This window comes from Neolamprologus multifasciatus, chromosome 13, assembly GCF_963576455.1.
Source record: "Neolamprologus multifasciatus chromosome 13, fNeoMul1.2, whole genome shotgun sequence".
NCBI classification, from domain to species: Eukaryota; Metazoa; Chordata; class Actinopteri; order Cichliformes; family Cichlidae; genus Neolamprologus; species Neolamprologus multifasciatus.
In genome coordinates, this window is record NC_140451.1 from 29,741,652 (window position 1) to 29,755,388 (window position 13,737).

Here is a 13,737-nt window from a genome sequence, read left to right on the forward strand (position 1 = left end):
TGCAGTAATTAGATTACAGTTACATTTGTTGTTACTGCATTACAAAGGGTTTTTACTCATCAAATAAATATGCTTTTTTACTCATTAAGCACTTGCGCTACAAAGCTGATTTCAGGAGTAGGAAAATGGTGGAGTTGTCTACAGTGACGATATGGACATTACTTCTACTCGCAAGCATCTGCACAGACAGCATGATAAGAAAAGCTGGCCAAGAACCCAACTTTGTGCTGTCATCTTTGTGTTCATACCTAAATACTAAGAGAAAGAACTCCACTCATCAGTTTGTTCTCCATGTTTTCCTGTTTGGATTGCTTCACTCTAACTTTGTCAGTAAACTGGATTTGCTGTCTCAGAACAAAAATGTAAAAGAGAGTCTGGTTTCTGTTCCACTTGAATCTGTTCTGGAGTTTGCAACTTTGGTCCAGTCTTAGGCTACGTTCACACTGCAGGCAAAAGCGCATCAAATCCGATTTTTTTTTTTTTTTTTTTTTTTTTTTGACCCTATGCGACCCATATCCGATCATGGTATGACAGTGTGAACAGCGCAAATCCGATACTTTCAAATCCGATCTGGGTCACTTTCGTATGTGGTACTGAATCCGATACATATCCGATGTTTTAGAAAGCGACTGCTGTGTGTCGCATTAAATCCGTCTTTTACGTCACCGACACAAGACAGACGCCAATTATCAGCGCCGGAGAAGACATCGCGAACGCTTCCTGGCCATCCAGTGTAGATGTTAGTGAAACTGTTGGGAAGACAACGTGAACATTTTATTTGTACTGTATAATCTGCAGATTCTGACAGAAATCTGCAACTATCCTTTGAAGCACCGCTCCTCTAAAACAGCAATAAGGATCATTATTAGGTTATTTACATTATTATGTAAATAACAAAATAACTTAAAGCAAAAATTGGGAAATGTAAAGTCCGAAGTCTTTATATTAAGGGCCATCAGTCAAACAATATTGTTTGCTCTGGGTCTAAACAGAGCGCGCTGTGTGTGACGTCTTCTTCTGCGCATGCGGGCTGCTTTGAGCGTTCACACTGGAGCGCGTTTGCTGTCGCATTTTATTTGTAGTGTGAATGAGAAGACTAAAAAATCGGATTTGATCAAAAAAATCGGAATTGAGCATTAAGACCTGCAGTGTGAACGTAGCCTTACAGTCTTAGTCTAACCTTACAGTCAGTGAGCAAAACATCAGGCCAGATTTTCAGCACTAAAAGCACAATGTCAGCGCCACATCTTTCCGAAAACAAGTAAGGTTTATTTATATAGCGCATTTTGAGAGGAAACCGACGGACTGCTTTATAATACAGAAATAGGTATGCATCAATTAAAATGGTATAGATAAAACCATAAACGCATGCCTGCACGGGTGGGTTTTTCTTTTTTAAGATATCAATAAGTGTCCACAGAGCTTGGGTCAAATGGAATCAAGTTCCACAACTTGGGCTCCTCAACCTCAAAAGCAGAGTCACCTTATGTCTTAAAAAAAGGGGTATTTACAGTTCTAAATAAATGTAAATATATTAGACGTAGAAATGTGTCTTTTCCTTGCCAGTTCAAAGCATTGGATTTCAAGTGACCATTTCTATGAACCAACTAAACACGACCACTAGGTCTGCAGTCATATAGTTACTTAACTGTAGACACACCAATCCTGTGAACACACCTGTGCCCCTTTCCTAGAGCTTAAACCTGTCTTTGACAAAAATGCAAGGCAGAGGAAGTTTGCAGACAAGGTGAAGGAGGCTGCAGCCAAGCTAGAGGAAGATGAGCAGGAGATGTGCTAAAAGAAGAGGAAGAATCAGCATCTACGTGCCAGAGCAGCCAGGAGTAACATTGCTCTTTGTGCTGCCATCACACAGAATGGGAACCATCATGCACATGTCAACTTGGGTCTTTACAACACTGCCCATTCTCCCATTTTTAGACAGATTAAACACTGTCATCACAGCAGCAAACAAAACGGACCAGATGTGGCCCAAAAAGGATGTTACTTTGAACCATGCTCCACTTTCCTAAACCAAAATGAAGAGGTTTTCTCAGCAAAGCTTACTCTGTTCTGCCCGTGTGTTCCTGTATCAAGTCCATGTTTCTTAGTTTGTCCTTTCATGTGTAAGTTCCTGTTTTATTGTGAAGGTCTGCGTCTTGTGAGTGTTTTCAATTTGCCTCCCTAGTCTCCTCACGTTAATCACTCCCAGCTGTGTCCCCCACCTGTGTGTAATCTCCCTGTGTGTATTTAAGTTGTCTTCTGTCATAGTAGTTGCTGGTTTGTCTGTGTTGTTTCCCCTCGGTCTCCCTGCGTCTCTCCGTATGTATTTCCCCGGACCTCCCTGCATCTTCGTTCTGGTTTGTTTTCTTAGCTCTGCCCAGTTTAGGTTTTCCAGTTTCATGTTCACCCACCATTGCTGTTTGTACCCACTCCTGTAAATAAACACTCACCTGCACCAGAGCTTCCGCCTTTTGGGTCCTTTCTACAAACTCCACACGTCTGCCACAACCGGACGTGACACACATAGTGTTTTGTGACTGTGATTTTGTACTTTAATCGTTAGGGCAGAAAGTATTTTAGGTTGATTACAGTAGTCATTTAAATGTTCATTTAGCTGTGACTGAAGTGTTTCATTTGGGAAAAGATCAATCCTGCTCTGCTAGTTGGGTGTGTCTTTATGCAAATTGCACTTGTTTTGATAAAATGGATGTTTTCAAAATTCTACTTAAGCAACTGAAAAAAAACCTGAACTGTATTATATCTAAGGAAGTAGATATTCAATTCAATTCAATTCAATTTTATTTATATAGCGCCAAATCACAACAAAAGTCGCCTCAAGGCGCTTCATAGATACAGAGAAAAACCCAACAATCATATGACCCCCTATGAGCAAGCACTTTGGCGACAGTGGGAAGGAAAAACTCCCTTTTAACAGGAAGAAACCTCCGGCAGAACCAGGCTCAGGGAGGGGCGGGGCCATCTGCTGTGATTGGTTGGGGAGAGAGAAGGAAGACAGGATAAAAGACATGCTGTGGAAGAGAGACAGAGGTTAATAACAGATATGATTCAATACAGAGAGGTCTGTTAATACATAGTGAGTGAGAAAGGTGACTGGAAAGGAAAAACTCAATGCATCATGGGAATCCCCCGGCAGCCTACGTCTATTGCAGCATAACTAAGGGAGGATTCAGGGTCACCTGGTCCAGCCCTAACTATATGCTTTAGCAAAAAGGAAAGTTTTAAGCCTAATCTTAAAAGTAGAGATAGTGTCTGTCTCCCGAATCCAAACTGGAAGCTGGTTCCACAGAAGAGGGGCCTGAAAACTGAAGGCTCTCCCTCCCATTCTACTTTTAAATACTCTAGGAACAACAAGTAGGCCTGCAGAGCGAGAGCGACGTGCTCTAATAGGGTGATATGGTACTACAAGGTCATTAAGATAAGATGGGGCCTGATTATTTAAGACCTTGTATGTGAGGAGCAGGATTTTGAATTCAATTCTGGATTTAACAGGAAGCCAATGAAGGGAAGCCAAAACAGGAGAAATATGCTCTCTCTTTCTAGTCCCTGTCAGGACTCTTGCTGCAGCATTTTGGATTAACTGAAGGCTTTTCAGTGAGTTTTTGGACATCCTGATAATAATGAATTGCAGTCGTCCAGCCTGGAAGTAATAAATGCATGAACTAGTTTTTCAGCGTCACTCTGAGACAGGATATTTCTAATTTTAGAGATGTTGCGCAAATGGAAGATCGCAGTCTTACATATTTGTTTAATATGTGCGTTGAAGGACATGTCCTGGTCAAAAATGACAAAAATGAAGATATGTGTGTTGGAAACACTACTGCAGTCTTTCTAATCACCAGAAGGGAAAATTCCTCTTGCAATGAAGACGTTTGGCTTTATAAAACTCTATGAAAAAATGGCGTATGACCTCACTTGATGTGTGACCTCATTTCAAGCCTTATTTAATAAAACATTAAAATAAGGTTTAATAAAACATTAGCTGCTCGTCTATTTAATTAAATAGACAAGCCACTAGGGTATGTTTTAGGGTGTGGCTGTGTTTGATAAGTCCCTATTTTATCGAATTGCCATGTCTCTGAGCATCAGTAAGAAGCTCATTCTTCTGATCTTGTTTGTAAACATTCAGACCATATTTGGCCAACAGGCTAAACTCGAGGCTTTAAATTGAGGCCTTATCTTGATAGAAGCTATTGGTGCACAGTGAAATTGCTACAGGATGGCCGTACGCTCTACGGGCCATTTGCAGTTGTATATTTATTCATCAGTAAACCTCAATAGCATTTCTAGAACTGTTTTGATTGAAAAGATGACTTTACTACCACTGATCAGTCATAAGCAGTTGTACTCAAGTGTCTCCTGCTTCAGTGTGTTTTCAAAAAAATGATTTTTTTTGGGTGTGAAAAATATCAGCTTCCTTTGAATTGAGATAAAATACCAGGAAAAAACCCCCAAAACATTTCTGATAAGGTCAACTCAGCATAGACACTCTCTGAATCTACATTTGCTCTTCTTTGGGTTATTGGGTAGGTGAATATGGTGACGTTAAAGTGAGATAGTGAAAGTGCAAATATATTGCAGGCCTACAAGAAACAGAGGTTGAAACAGAGGTTTTGATTGTAAATAAATTAATGCTGGCATTTGACGGACAGCCGCTTCAAAATCTTAAACACTTGAGTCTGAATTGATCATCATATTCAGCTGTTTCCACAACAGTAAATTATGGTAAGACCTCACGACATTTTTCCTCCTCCCCACTGCCAAAATCTCAAAATAAGCTGACAGGTTACCAGATTTTTTTTCTTGTTTCTCTGAGTACAGGAGTTGCTGCTTGTGAATCATTTTTTCTGTTGTTTACAAGCTCTGGTTTGCTGGTAATTGGGCTGAGTGTATGTATAAGAACTGAACTGAAAAATGCAGCAAAAAGCCATTTCTGCAGAGCCAAACAAATGCACACAGTAGGTGTTAGGATTGTGTGCATTTGTATGTGTGTTTGTTTGTAGGGGGTCTTCTGTTTTCCCCAACGTGTCCTCACTAAGACAGTAAAAGAGCAGATCTCATTATAAATAGGAAGAGTTTCAGATTTAAGCCGTTATAGCTGAGGATTACAGTGAAGGTTTTGGTTCGGGGCTGAATTAGGGGGTTTTCAGTGACAAGCAATGTCTCATAGATAAAATATTTAAAAAATAAAAAAAGTGCTGCATGCTTACGTGCAAGTGTTCTTATTTCTGCATGCGTATGCGTGTGTTTGCAGGTGTATGACAGGGCAGCATATGGCTAGCCCTGCATGTAGTGAAATATTAAAAAGCAGTGTCAGCAAGAAGGGCACTGCATGTGTATTTTAGTGCGTGCGCGTGTGTGTGTGTGTGTGTGTGTGTGTGTGTCCCACGGGGAGAAGAAATCTGCCGGACATAGACAACTGGGCATGACAAGCTCCCACAGTGACACACACACACAAATGCACTGTCTCTCCTCTGTCTCTGCCAACTTGTTCACTTGGCCTTATCTGCTATGGAGACTAAATGCCATCTCTATCTCTCTCGCGCACACACACACACTTGTTTTCACATCCTAGTGAGGACATTGAATAGTCATGATGCTTTCCCTAGCCCCTTACCCAAAACCTTACTATAACCCGATTGTAAGACTAACCCTAAAACGATTTCTGACCCTCAAACATGCTTTCAAATTTGTGAGGATTGGCATTTGGTCCCCACAAGTATAGTGGCACGCCAATGTTTTGGTCCTTTCAGAGATTTTTAAACAAGTAGACACACACACATACACAAATGCACACAGTGTTCCAACGCAAGCTCATCCGAGTGCGTCAAATACTGCTGTTCTTTCAGATGCTGCTCGTGACTGACCGTTACTCACTAGATTACCTTTGGCAGTAATCCTTGAAGCAAAGAGATGATGGTCCCCTTCTAAAAAGCTACAATGTCCACATTAGGTGGTTAGAGGGTGGAAAGTCTCATAGGCAGATGGGCTTATCAGCCAAGAGACTGTGGTCCACATCCCATTTGGACTATTTGCTTTTACTTGCTGGTTAGTAGAGATCCAAATACAGATCTCAACCTGTCTCCAAAAGCTTGATTCGATAAAGTCACGCCTGTATGAAACACACAGTTAGGGTGATTTATTAAGCTTCAGATTTTAGGGAGGCACTCTATATCACTTTAAAAACAATTTGCAAAACTGGCCATGAATAAGAGTGGACACTCTGATGATTTTCCATAGTTGTAAAAGCTCAGCTGAAATGGAATCGGGTCATTTTTAAGCCAAAATGGATATGTTGATATGGATAAGTGTCATGCCAAAGTCCCGCATACGATGAAAGACTTTATATTTTTCTTGAAAGCTATACAAGTGGAAATTTTGTCCCAATTGCTTTGGAGTCAGAAGGTCACCAATATCATGAGGAATAATTCTCTGGGGATTGTAAATATTCAGAGCGTATTCAATGCCAGTCTGCTTTTTGTGGACAAAAGCCTGACAGAGGGACCAAACGACTGTTGGTGACATCTGCAGGCCCGTCTGCAGGCAGAGCAGGAAAAAAACATGATGGACTGGCACAAACAGGAACACAGAAAATGGGGAACTGGCAGAAATGATGAAGGGAAAGGAGTAGGAGCAGGTAGCATTTCTTCAATTTTTCTGCCTGTGCTTCACTGTGGCAAAAAAAAAAGAGAAAAACCAATATTTTTTTTTTTTTTTTTTTTTAGTGCATGTCAGGTTGAGTCATTCTGTATTCTCCATGGTTTGATACCTACTGATCTGTAGTGGCAGGCAGAATTTGACAAGGGTTTAGCGGGCCAATTAGCTGTGCGTTCACAAAATATAGCAAAAATGTCAGAGTGTTGTATTGATTATGCTAATAGACTCCCTGTTTTGCAGGTCTGAAAACTCAGACAAAAAACTGCAGGTTAAACCACAACCGACACATGACTGACAGTAAAATGATTCAACCACACAGAAATTGACGCGTAAAGGCATGTGAATCTCAGTATTTATGAGCTTTTTTCGTCACTTTTAAAAAATCTTTTTCCTCTGTTTTGGAAAGTACAAAAACTAAAACTATAGAAAGGAGGATAAACAGTTTAACATTTATCGAAATTCCATGTTGCAGTGCTCCTAATATTTCTGGCCTGTACAGCTTAAATCAAAGTCATATCTCTATTAGAAAATAATCATAAACCACAATCCAATTTTATAATGGCATAGTGTTAACTGGCTCTACAACTTGTTCTCATCCAAAAGCATCAGATACTGCAGTTCTGTCTGAAATCACTGGCCATATGGGCCATGCACAAGGTGTATTGTTTGTGCGCTGTTGCACCAGCCATATTGATATTGCGCTTTAAGGGCAAAAACTCATGTCTGAAATAGTGGCACACTGAAGGAGGAATGCTGGTGGTGTTTTCAATGACAAGCCAGATTATCGCCCAGGAGACCACAGTTAGTAATCCTTTTAGGAACCAGTGCTGCACGGTCTGTATCATGGCATCATCAGTACATTTTGATAAAATAGTAATATCTCATTCCCTGGGAAAGGGCACACGCTGGCCCTAGAAGACTTTTTTGTCCTTGTGCTACCACCATAAAAGTCTGGCTGCAAAATTATAAATGTTTGTATTGTACAGATACCTCCAAGTTACTCTTTGCATAATGAGAACTTGATAGATCCAATAAAATATGAAAAGCATATGAGAGCAATAGTAGTAAATTATTTTTCTGCCTTGTCTTCTTACAGGAAATTGGCAAGAAGTTCACCGGCTTGCCCCAGAGTAAATTTTTAATGTCCCATTCTCCACCAGCTTGGCAGGAGAAGAGCTAGTGCTTTTGTACAGCAGGTCCAAGAATGCAAAAGCCAGAGGATGTCTGAGAAACTTCACTCACTGGGACTCGCTTTGGAAACAATGTGCCATCATCTCTCAAGTTCTTCATGCATCCGTGATGTTAACAATCCACATCACCGCAATTCTGTGAATCTTTCCCAAGCTTGTTCGGCTACATCGATGGTTGTAGGTGGTTGCTGGCAGATGCTGTGAAATTGATTGTGAAAGCCCCCACAGTTGAGGCAGTGAGTGGCCCAACTCTCCAAACGTCTCTCTTGGAGTTCTCCTCCACTTGGGGCAGCTATTCTTCCCTGACTATTCTCTGGAGATTAGTTAGTGGTAGGATCTCCCAAGGCAATATGGTCCTGAGTGATAGACCAGACAATCAGCAATTCAGATAATCCTATTGAAGAAGAGAACAAGAAACCACTTTACCCTGCACGGGATAGTACTGAGACCTCAGCCTGGAGCCAGATATGAGGCTGGAGCTGAAAGGAAAATAGATGAAGGTCGGGCTGTCCAAAGAAGAAACACGGGCCATTTGTTTGATACTTTTTGTTGCTGCCCTTGCTAGTTGGTTAAACCAATGATTCATTTTGTGTTAATGATGATAATAATAATGGATTGGATTTATATAGCGCTTTTCAAGGCACCCAAAGCGCTTTACAATGCCATTATTCATTCACTCACTGGTGGAGGCAGCTACGGTTGTAGCCACAGCTGCCCTGGGGCAGACTAACAGAAGCGAGGCTGCCATATCGCGCCATCGGCCCCTCTGGCCAACACCAATAGGCGGTAGGTGAAGTGTCTTGCCCAAGGACACAACGACCATGACAGAAAGCCCAGGGATCGAACCGGCAACCTTCCGGTTAAAGATACGCTTCCCAACCCCCTGAGCCACGGTCGCCCCAATGGACGAAGCTGCTAACTGTTGGTTCTCAATCATTACGCAGCCACGAGCTACTAGTGGCTCCTCTAGCTCAAGTTGCGAACCAGCATCCTTCTATAGTATTTTTTTAATCTATTCTATAGTATTTTTGACTTGGACAATAAGTAGTTGTATGTAAGTTGTGCCACAAACTGGCATATATAACCAACCAACCAGAGAAAAGTGTAACCACATTGCCAACAGGCCTCTTGACATAACCAACAGGGGTTAAAATATGTTACAGCTATTGAATGTGATTAAAATGAATTTAAAAGTTTAGAGCTAATCTTCAGAGTTCAATCTCTATTAGTTTGAGGTCAATTTTGACTGTTTCTTACTTTTAGATTAGTCGACTGGTCTGAATTTCTTCACTCCTGTTTAATCGAGTACCACATAAAGTCCAAAGATAGAACAGATCTTTAATTTTCATGTGAACAATAAAACATGTATCTGTGGAGTGTTAAGTGGGTAGCAGCTGCTTCTGAATTCAGTGTTGGGATTCTCTAAGCATAGCTTACAGACAGCAGGAGCCACTTTCTTCTCTAATGGTAGCAATAACTCTCACACATACACACACCGGGTTTAATGGCTTTAATAATGAATGGCCCAAGATAGTGGGCTAAATGGTGGTTGCCATGGTGATAGGGTCAATCGATCAGGAAATATCGATTGACCATCGATAAGTTCCAGACGGCGAGCTACTGGAATAGAGAATGAGGTGTGTGTGTGTGTGTGTGTGTGTGTGTGTGTGTCAGGAGGATGCATGGGGCAGGGTATGTTGTGTGCATTAGCTGTGTGTTCATACTGTATGTGAGCATGTGAATAAGTTAAAGTGTGTGTCAAAAATTTCTCTGCAGTAGTTTAGATGTTGCCATAATGTGTCATGGCGCCTGAATGTGGGTGATGTAATCGACTACCCCAACTTTAGTTTGGAGCGTTAGTCACCTCACTCACCTCCTGATGGGAGGAATGAACCAGAACTATCTCAGAAGCCCCATTCAAACAGGATTAACATTACAGGGCGAGGGGAGGAGGATGAAATATTCACTGTTCTCCTCGGTAATTTAACTCATTGTTCCGGATGGCATTTTAACCATCTGGAAATTACAGAATGTGGTCTGTAATAGACGTTGAGGAGGACAAAAGCAAAAAGCCTCCCCAGGGAGACTCATGAGAGTTGAAGGGGAGGTGTGGAGGTCAGAATACACACTCTCTTTTGGAAGCATAACTCAGATTTTGACGCACAGAAATGAAACTCATATTAACACTGATATTTTAGAGGTACAACCCAATTACACTAAACTTACAGGGAAAAGTCCACAAGTTTTCTGCAGCGTATAATATTCGAGTATGTTGTCTGCATACATGATATATTTTCATGAACTTTTAATGAAGCCAGTTATTCACAATGTTAGAGAAATTGGGTCAAACCATTACCTTACCTAGCTGGCATCAAAATAAGTCATTTGACAGGCTTTTGCTGAGCCTTGCTCTACTAACAGTTTTGTTTTTCAAACAAAAACTGTTGGGACTCAAATATGTTGATGGTAGCACATGTTTCTGTCTGTCAGTTTAGCACAAATCAGCTCTACCAGGAGGAAAAAAAGCTTAATTTATGAATACAACTATGTTACCTCAAAGCCAAGTAATTATAGAACAACTAGTAAGTGCATCTGAGACCTTGATTAAACTATCTTGAGCTTGAGACCTAAAGGCCAACTAGTGATTCAGCTTGAAGAACATGTAGTTGGTGCAATCTAATGTAAATTCTCCACAAACAAGTCACAACAAACAGGAAAGCAAATGAAAGGACGCTTCTCATTTGATAACAAAATTTACGTCACTTAGACCTGAGGAGAGCAGCGTGGACATTTTTTGTGAGTTGCATTCATTGGATTGGTTTAAACTTACTGGCAAGTTTGTGTATGTAAGAATATCCCCACTTGCTTTAGACATCCATCCATCCATCCATCCATCTTCATCCGCTTTATCCGAGGCCGGGTCGCGGGGGCAGCAGCCTAAGCAAAGAGGCCCAGACCTCCCTCTCCCCAGCCACCTCCAGCTTATCCGGGGGAACACCAAGGCGTTCCCAGGCCAGCCGAGAGATATAATCTCTCCAGCGTGTCCTGGGTCTGCTCTGGGGCCTCCTCCCGGTGGGACATGCCTGGAACACCTCACCCAGGAGGCGCCCAGGGGGCATCCTTGTCAGATGCCCAAACCACCTCAGCTGGCTCCTTTCGATGTGGAGGAGCAGCGGCTCTACTCTGAGCCCCTCCCGGATGGCCGAACTTCTCACCCTATCTCTAAGGGAGAGGCCAGCCACCCTTCGGAGGAAGCTCATTTCCGCCGCTTGTATCCGCGATCTCGTTCTTTCGGTCACTACCCACAGCTCGTGGCCATAGGTGAGGGTAGGGACGTAGATCGACCGGTAAATTGAGAGCTTCGCTTTTACACTCAGCTCCCTCTTCACCACGACGGACCGGTGCAGCGTCTGCATTACTGCAGCTGCAGCCCCAATCCATCTGTCGATCTCAGGCTCCGTTCTCCCATCACTCGCGAACAAGACCCCGAGGTACTTGAACTCCTCCACTTGGGGCAGGAACTCATCCCCGACCCGGAGTGGGCACTCCACCCTTTTCCGGCTGAGAACCATGGCCTCAGATTTGGAGGTGCTGATCCTCATTCCCGCTGCTTCACACTCTGCTGCGAACCGCTCCAGTGCGAGCTGGAGGCCCTCACCCGATGAAGCCAACAGAACCACATCATCCGCAAAGATCAGAGATGAGATTCTGAGGCCACCAAAGCGAAAGCCCTCCGCCACTTGGCTGCGCCTAGAAATCCTGTCCATAAAAATTATGAACAGAACCGGTGACAAAGGGCAGCCCTGGCGGAGCCCATCACCCACTGGGAAGGAGTCCGACTTATTGCTGGCAATGCGAACCAAGCTCTTGCTTTAGACAGACACACAAAAAACAATTCAAAAGTCTGACAGTCTGAAAACTGTTATTTCAATACGTGAAGTTATGGGAATATTTTCCAGACTATATTTTGATGTTCCAAAAATTTTTTGTTTGGACCACGAGTTGCCATTTCACATTTCATGTCTGAAGAATATCTTGTTTTAAAGATGTGTATGGTTTAAATAAAATAATTTCACCAATGAGGGACAATAAAGGATATTTTTATTTCTATTTCATATCAGGTCAAAAAAAATTATTTGGATGATAGTAACTGCCTTAAGAATCACTGAAGACTAAACACAGCAAAAGGCTGCCGTTAAATGCCAGCAATACGAAATGTCATGTACACAGGGCATGCAAATATTTGACCTTGTTTAATAGAAGCTTGTTCAAATGAATTTATTTCAGTTCTTTATTCAGTGGGCAGAAATACATAGGGACTTTACAGCTTAATATAGCACATAACAAATGCTCATGTGGGCCAACTGACTAGCTTAGAGCAATGTGTGACCTATGTCCAAATATAAACCAGCTGATGTTTAATTTATATTTTTATTTAAAGAGTCACCGAGAGCACAACTTGCTATACAAACAGCTTAAGATTACATTCACTCTGAATTTGTGTACAGATATGTTTTCTCATTTGTATATGCGACAAATTAGCAGATATATCGCTGAAAATGAGGCTTTTTAGATTAATTACAATAGTTTTAGAAAACAAATAATATCCCTCTAACTTTTTTTTTAGCAGCTATAGGTTGATAGTGCTCGCCTGAACAATCATAGTGCAAAGTTATTGGCGTGATGATATAGCTGCTGTGCAGTACTTAAAAGACGACTTCCATGCAAAAGCACATCTGTATTAATTTAGAAGGCAAAATAGAAGTTAATGCCTTATAGACTCTCAATTAACTCCACACGCCAGCAATAGTATTGCCAGTGTATGCTTAATTAAGTTAAATCCAAGAAATCAGTAATCATGGCACAGTCATGCTTAGCTTTAACGCCAAGCGGCCTATTTAAGGTGCACTGCTTGTCCATCTACAGTTGTGGGAAGGAGCCAAATATTGTGTTGAACACTTATAATTCATCTTTTCTGACTATACTCTTTAGGTTTTCCTGCAGTTTAATAGTTTAAACAAAAAGAAGGGGAGATGTTTCAACATCTTCAATGAGATTAGCTCTTCTTTACAGGATTTGCTATTTTTCCACAGTTTCCTCAGTCTGGTAGTAATATCTTTTAGACTTTTAAATGGACAAAATCTTTTCATCAGACTTGGATATTATTAACTTGTCAGTCAAGAAATACCAGACAGAGCTAGCTGACATCTACCATTAACCTTGAGGTAAAGTGTTTCATCTTTAAACAGCATCCTTTCATCTACACACCTCGTGGCTTTACTGATTTTCATGAATTCATCAAAAAAAATAAGAAGAAACATTAACGCTTTTCTACTGTAGCGCAGTGATTGTTTTCCCAATTTACATAAAATACTGTAAAAAAAGGCGGCCAAGTTTTTGAGCTTCGATTGCAGATAATAGAAGATAGATTTCTCAACTACTGCTGGATCTGTAAGAGCTTAAAAAGGAGGCAAACTGCCTCATGACTGTCTCCATAAAGCTTTTATTTCATTCCCATGTGGGCGAGTGGGGGGATGTACAGTATTTCCAGCATCATCTCGGTAGCAAATTAAATGAAAAAGTCAACCTCTGCATCTCTTAGACAGTTAAATGTCAATCGTTAATGTTCCAGGAGTTACTTTTTTAGCACTGTAATTAACTTTTTATTGTACTTACCCTGCCAGAGAAAACATCAGAAACCATTAGATGAACCTCTGGTATTTCCATGGTTACAGAAACATTATAAACCATTACAAACCTTCATAACCCTTTGAATCTGTTGCATAATGGTTTGCAGTGGGTTTTCCTAATGCCTTCCACTGCATGTTTTGGTGTATAATGGTTCCCATTATGCGCTGTGTTGGTTAGTAAT